Source organism: Pristis pectinata, chromosome 16 (genome assembly GCF_009764475.1).
Source record: "Pristis pectinata isolate sPriPec2 chromosome 16, sPriPec2.1.pri, whole genome shotgun sequence".
In the NCBI taxonomy this organism is placed as follows: Eukaryota; Metazoa; Chordata; class Chondrichthyes; order Rhinopristiformes; family Pristidae; genus Pristis; species Pristis pectinata.
In genome coordinates this window covers 33166064-33173246 of record NC_067420.1, presented here as the reverse complement: position 1 = coordinate 33173246, position 7183 = coordinate 33166064, and positions in this window count along the sequence as shown.

The following is a 7183-nucleotide window of genomic DNA, read 5'->3' as shown; positions in this document are numbered from 1 at the left end:
ATGCCACGGTATGTTTTCCTTCTGTTCTGGCTGGGATATTTCTGACTTCCATTGAGTCTGGCTTGTCAATGTAGGGCACTCATTGAATAACTGAATCCCAATGCATTTTCCATTTTCAAGAACATGAAATGAGCACAACAAAGCTCCAACTTAAGATGAATATTAAGCCATCAATGATTTCCATTATAGCTACTTCTAATAGCCATTAACTCTCCAATGTGAAATGCTTTTAAGTTGTAACTCATAATGTAAAATTAAACCATCAGCACGTCTGCAATTTCAGACAAGATTTATAGCTCGTTCGGTTTACAAAACTTCCGAGGCACTTTACAGAGTGGTAAACGACTAAGAGAATGACTAATTTATGAAATGATAAGATTAAAAAACTGCACATGTTGGAAATCTGAAATAAAGCTGAAAATGCTGGAAATACTCAGCAGGTCAAGCAGCGCCTGTGGAAGAGAAAGAGTTAATGTTTTAAGTGGATAATCTGATGAAAGGTCATCATCCAAAAATGTTAACTCTTCCTCTCTCCACAGACGTTGCCTGACCTACTTTTTCTTTAAAACTAATCTATAAAGATGAATTCCTTGCAATAATTAGTTCACAGGATAGCCTGGCTGATTAAAAGTGATAAATATGTCACAAAAGGGAGATGCAGTTTCTTATAGGTCTTTTAAACATTCCTGTCTTCTTGCCAAACGTGTATTCTTTTTCTGTCTGAATGTTCATGTGTAGCATTGGATGCCCAAGTACTTTTAATGTTCATTTGAGATGTTTTCCCTGTTTTCCCCTGTCCTCCATTTGCTGCTCTTGGAAAGATTCAAAGTGTTCGGCATTCTAGGATGATTCTGAAGTAGGTATTAAGTTCCAAATCAGTATGAAGTTAGAGATTAGAAAAATCCCTGTTAAAGAGGATAATGTGGTCCTAAAATTTCTCAGGAACTGCTTCTTTGCCTTAATCCTAAATCAGACACTTTGCTCCAAATTCCATTTCCATGTCTGCAACAAATCCTCTGATCTGCTAGATGGCGGATCCCAAGACTGATGAAAAGGTACTGGTCTCCAACTCATGGGTATCCCTGGCCTGTGACCATACAAAATATAGAAGGAGCATCAATGCAGGGACTGACCACCTCATTTCACTCCAACAACAGCACACGGAGGCCAAGGGAAAACAGTGGAAGAAGTACACAACATCCAAAACAACCTTTTCACCCACCCTATCAAGTACCACCTGCCTCACTCGTGGCATGATCTGTGGATCCCGTACAAGCCATCCTTACACCAGGGGCTGTCTAAAAAGAGAAGATATTTGAAGGAAACCATGTAGTTTTTATTTAAAGAAGTATTTCATCTTACCTGAGATAGATTACCCGGTCAGCTTTAGCTCAATGTGGCACTTGCTGCTGAGTCAGAGGTTGGGAGGTCAAAGCCTGCTCCAGAGATCTTGACATTTAATCCAGACTCAAACTTCAGCAAAGTACTAAGGGAATGCTCTGTTGTTGGAGGGACTACCTTTTTGCCCTGAGGCAGTTGTAAATGATTCATGGCACTATTTGGAAAAATATTAGGAGACTTCTTCATGGTTTATAGGCAAACATTTATCTCTCAATCAACATCGTAAGAAAGCATAAACAAGAACAGAAAATAGTACCATTAAGTGGGTCAGGCGGCATGTACATAAGGTTACATTTATTCAGCTTAGAAACACGTTCATTGGCTCAACCTGTCCATGATTGACTTGAGCCACCTCTTCTCTTTCTTCAGCTAATTTATCAATTTAGTCATCTATTCCCTTCTCCCTCATTTACCTGATCTCCTGAGCACTAACGGTTGGGATGACCTTTCATCTGAACTCAGATTATTAAATTAGACATTGGAAGGCACTGTCTGGCTATTAGATCACTGCATCTGGGGAAAGCTGTAGTGCATTTGGCTGTCAAGCTCCTATGTTATGGCAGTGGCTGACTTCAGAAATATTTTATTGATTCTAAAGAACTTTGAGTGATCCTGAGGCTATAAATGGTGGTCTATAAATGCATTTCTTTCTTTCTTTTATTTTTCTCAGGTCTTTCTGGCTCATTGCCTGTGGCTTCAGTCACATTCAGGCTAGCTGGTGTGTGGTCTGTTGTTGTTAAGTGAAAGCACACACAGCAGACTTCAGAGGGAACCCTGGACACCTCTTTGGATTTCTAGCCTTCTGTTTTGATTCAAGAAAGATGCAGCCACAGTCCTATGTGGTGTCAAATGTGGGACATGAAACCCAATTGCTGAATGTGATTGAGTCCTTCTTATCTGGGTGGCATTGTCTGCAAAATTTATTCTGGATTCAACAAGTGCATGACACTCATTTGCACAGAGGTCACCAGATGTACAGTGGTGTTAAACGGCATGCAAAACATGCTTTGATATTTCTTGCACAAAATTAATTTCTGTATCTGAGGGAATGCAGGACACTTGTTCAGAAGCAGCTTTCTAGCAAGGGAGAAAAGGTCTGCTTCTCTGTTACTTTTTGGGGATCAATCTTACATGATCAATGGCCATTGAGACCAAAGTGAACTTCTTTTAGGTAAGAAGTTCTCTTATTGTTAACTCCCACTGCAACTCCAAACCCACTTGTTGCTAATGTTGATCAAATTGTAGCCAGATCACATGCAGGTATTGCAAATACACCCACCCTACCAGCGGACCACTGCCAGGTGTCTCTTGCAGCTGTCCAACCCCACCCATGACCCTGGTCCAATTGCTTTATGAGCCTACAATAGCCACCCAATCACACCTCTGACTCTGATGCCACAACTTTTGAAGTTCCCAGCCTTCAAATTCCTGACTTGATGTTTGAAGTTCTAATCAAAGAACTGATGACCTGACCTTCCCCCTTCCCACCCCCAACTCGAGGTACAATCTTCTCTTCAATCTATTCACTCGCTGGGGTTCTTTCAAAAGCACACTCCCACCAACTAAACTACCTGTTCGTCTCTATAGCTCCTTAAAACTAAAGCTGGTAGAAGAAAGGCCTTTGTGTATCTTTGTCTATGGAAGGGGCTCATTGGGCAATGGAGTATTTATCCTGGGAAGGCTGCACAAAACTGGTGCAGGTCCCACATGTGTTGTCAATTTCACATGCCCTTTGAAGTACTAAAGAATTTCTGGGCTATTAAGTCTAACACTAGACAACGGGAAGGTATTAGAAATTGAGCAAAGAATCCACTTGGTGTCCTGACTTGGAATGTGCAGCTAGTCCTCCAGCGAACATCATTGCTATAGGATGTACATTATTTATACTTTACCATCAATTGGGTCTTAACGCACATCTTAGTATTAAGAGAAACCATTTTATATGATCAGGTAAATGATATTAATCAAACTGGATGTTAGGTTGATTCATGGCCTATGAACCAAAGCCTTATCAAACAAAATCTACTAATCTCACTTTGAAAAGGTAATTTGACCCAGTATCAGCAGCCTTCTGTGGAAGAGTGTTCCAGAGTTCTTTTACCTTTCATATGTTGCCATAAGGATGCTAGCATTGATCAAAATAAGACAATATCTAACAATAGATACTTCAATTATGTTTCTGTATTTTGTTAAGCTATGTAATTACAATTGGATATGTATGAAAGTCTGGAGGAAGTAATACTACTTAAATTGGCAGGGAGGAGAGTAGTTCTTATTTAGAAGCATTTATGCACCCTGAGAGGTTTGACAGCTGATAAAGCTGTAGCTAGGATATTGCAGAAATTTTCAAAGATGAGGCTTCTCCATTCAAGGTTCTGCTGCCACTGAGAACCTCACTGCTGGATTCTGGGATGCCTTGAGTCAACAAAATAAGCTTACTGCATCCAGGTTAGGGAAATTCAGGCAATGAATAAATGCAGGCTTGCTTCCTTATTTATGTAGTAAGCAAAAGGATTTGGGGGATTTGCACAGGTGTTGAGGTGTGATAAATTACTAGCCCTAAAAAGACAAATGAAACAAGAGATCCGATTAAACAATGCCACAGAAATGTTTGTTCACAGTGGCCTCCATTCTCTCAAAGCCTAGTGTCAAAGTTTTTTTGTGACTGGAAGAGAAAACATTCTTTAATTAGAAGTATCTGTTGCAGAAGCATAACAGACAAACTGTAAAGTTACAATTTGTAATCTTACCCTGTTGTTGGTGAGAGTGGTAATCTGTAGCTTTAGAATTGTAGAATCTGCTGAAAACATAATTAACACTTTGGCTTGCTTTATGAAGTCAGCTTCTCATTGAAATGATTCTTGGAAAGACTAAGAGGTATTTTGGCATCTTAAATGGTATTTAGCTTGTGTCTGTACCAAAAAACTATATGTGTTGATATGTTTGATCCATGGAGATAATTTATTTCTCATACATCAGGGGATTGATGATAAAAGAATAAGAATTAGAAAAGTGAATAAACCACTTAGCTCCTTGTGATGCTCCACCATTCAATAAACGTTATGGCTGATCCTTTCTCTAAGCGTTACTTTCCTGTACTAACCACATCTACTCCAATTCTCTAAATACATAAAAATCTCTGTTTTGAATATACTCTGCAACTGAGCCTCTTTTGGATGGTGAATTCAAAGATTCCCCTCTCTGAATGACCAACACTGGTCATTCCTGAATATGAATTTGCATCTTTCCTGAATGACCAACACTGTATTTTGAGACTATGGCTCGTGTCTCAAGCTGCTCCAACCAGGGGAAACATTAACTCCTGTCACCTTATCAAACTGCATAATAGTTATGTATGTTTCAATGGAAGCACCTCTCATTAAATAGTCATAGATCTATACAGCATGGAAACAGACCCTTCAGCCCAACTCGTCTATGCCAACCAAGTTGTCTACTTCAGCTAGTTCCATTTCCCTGCATTTGGCCCCTATTCCTCTAAACCTGTCCTATCCATATACCTATCTAAATGTCTTTTAAATGTTATAATTTTACCCTGCTCTGCCATGAGAGTTTTATCCACTTTATCACTCTTCATGCAACCAAACCACCATTACTTCTGATAGTGCAATTCTTAACTTTAAGTAAAGTTTCTCAGTATAATAATACTTCCTTTAACTTACGTAAAATAAAGAGGGTTATGGAAGAATAAAGGGGGTTAATACCAGTTGTGGGTTTTGTGATCCAGGGCATAAACTAACGATCTGCAGGCACAAATTCAAATCTCACCCTGATAGCTCAAAAATGTAAATTTAATTAAATAAATCTGGAATAAAAAATAGTCCTGGATTGTTGTAAAACCCCATCTCATTCACTGCTATCCTTTAAAGAAGGGAATCAGTTATCTTTATCTGATCTGGTCCGATAGTGACTCCTAATGTAGTTGTTAAGGACAATAAATATCGGCAAGACCTAATTCTGTGAGTGAAGAGAAACATCCTGCCAAAATAACAGACAAATAAATGTTACTGACATTAGTGCAGGAAATGAAACTCCCTGATATTTTCTATTAAATAAACATGAGTGTTTAATGATACTAATAAATTGAATCATTGTTTACAGCTAAGAATGCACTACCAGACTGCAGAGGGGATTTTGACTGTAGTGGGTCAGAAATTGCTGGAAAATTTCCCTGATAGACTGATTTACTAATGTTGGACAGATTTTTAATTCCAGCAAATATAGTGCAATGGCAATATAAGCATTAAATCCAATTTACACCATTCATGATCAAGCCTGTGTCTGCAGAAATCTATGCCCCTAGAACTGGTTCTACGATTTGTCCAGTCATGTAAGGAGAAGATAAAAATAAAAAAGAAACAACAAATGCTGGAAGTCTGAAACAATTACAGAAAATGCTGTAACTGCTCAGTAGGTCAGGTCAGAATGAAGAGTCTTCATCTTGAAACATCCTCCTTATTGTGAAGAAGGTGTTCCTTTGGTTGAATTTATAGTGTGGCGTCATTACACGAGTTCTGCTCTCTTGTAGGACACAGGCTCACAATCTCTAGCACCGCATGTGAGAGGTGATGTCTTGAAAGGGTGGCATCCATCATCAGGGACCTCCACCATCCAGGCCATGCCTTCTTCTCAATGCTGCCCTCAGGCAGGAGGTACAGGAGCCTGAAGACCCACACCTTAAGGTTCAACGTCAGCTTCTTCCCCACTGCCATCAGGCTCTTGAACTGACCCAAAAAACCTTAACACTACCTCGGACGATATTTTTTCTCTCTCTCAATCTTGCACTAGTGTCGTTATGTTTATTTTGTTACTTATTTTGCACACGTGTAAGTTACATAAAATTTTTTAAAATTTAAGTTTATGTTCACTTATGTTTGTCCTCGTCTTGTAATTTCCACAGCATTTATACCCTGTGTACGACTATGACAACACTAAACTTGAACTTGAACTTGAACATAGTGTCAAAGCGAGTTTGAAGCATACTCATTTAATTTTAAAATAAAATTTTAAATACATAGATAATGTGACATTTCCTCATTTCCTTCCGGATTCTCACAGGGCTTAACGGTTGAACAGTTGGAAATGTACCTCTGTCTACTAACTGACATGGGACCAATTGCAGAGCAAGAAACAAATTGCTGGTGGAACTCAGCAGGTCAGGGAGATCTGTGGAGGCAGAGGGATGGTTGATGTTTTGGGTTGAGACCCTGCATCGGATCACCGGGACCAATGCTGTAAATACCAATCTGGATGCACCCTTTAAACCCTTTCTTGTATGCAGAAAGTCTTAACGGTATTATCCTCTTAAAAGAATTCCTTTCATGTGGAAAGATCAAAAGTAGATGGATTTTAATATGAAATTAATTTAAAAGTTGCTTTAGCACAGACTTAAGAGGTCTTCTGAAACATAGGTCTAACGCACCAAGCACCATCCTCAGAATAAACTTGCTGGATTCATTGTCTATCCATTGTGTTGAGTTGACCTGAAAACACATGCCAAGAACTGAGCTCCGATGGTCAATGTAGAAATGCTTCATTTGATAATCAGATTCTTTCCTTTGCATTTTAAATGTTACTAAAATGAAAGTATTACATTAATACAGTAAATGAAATTCTCTTACAATCTCTAGTGACAGGAATCTGTTTCCTGTTTCTACTCAAATTAACTTATTAAATGGGGTCTTCAACAATGTAAATGCTCCAGGAAAAGATACAATGGCAGCATTTATATTCTCTGGAACAGTATAGTGAGTTATGTAATTAT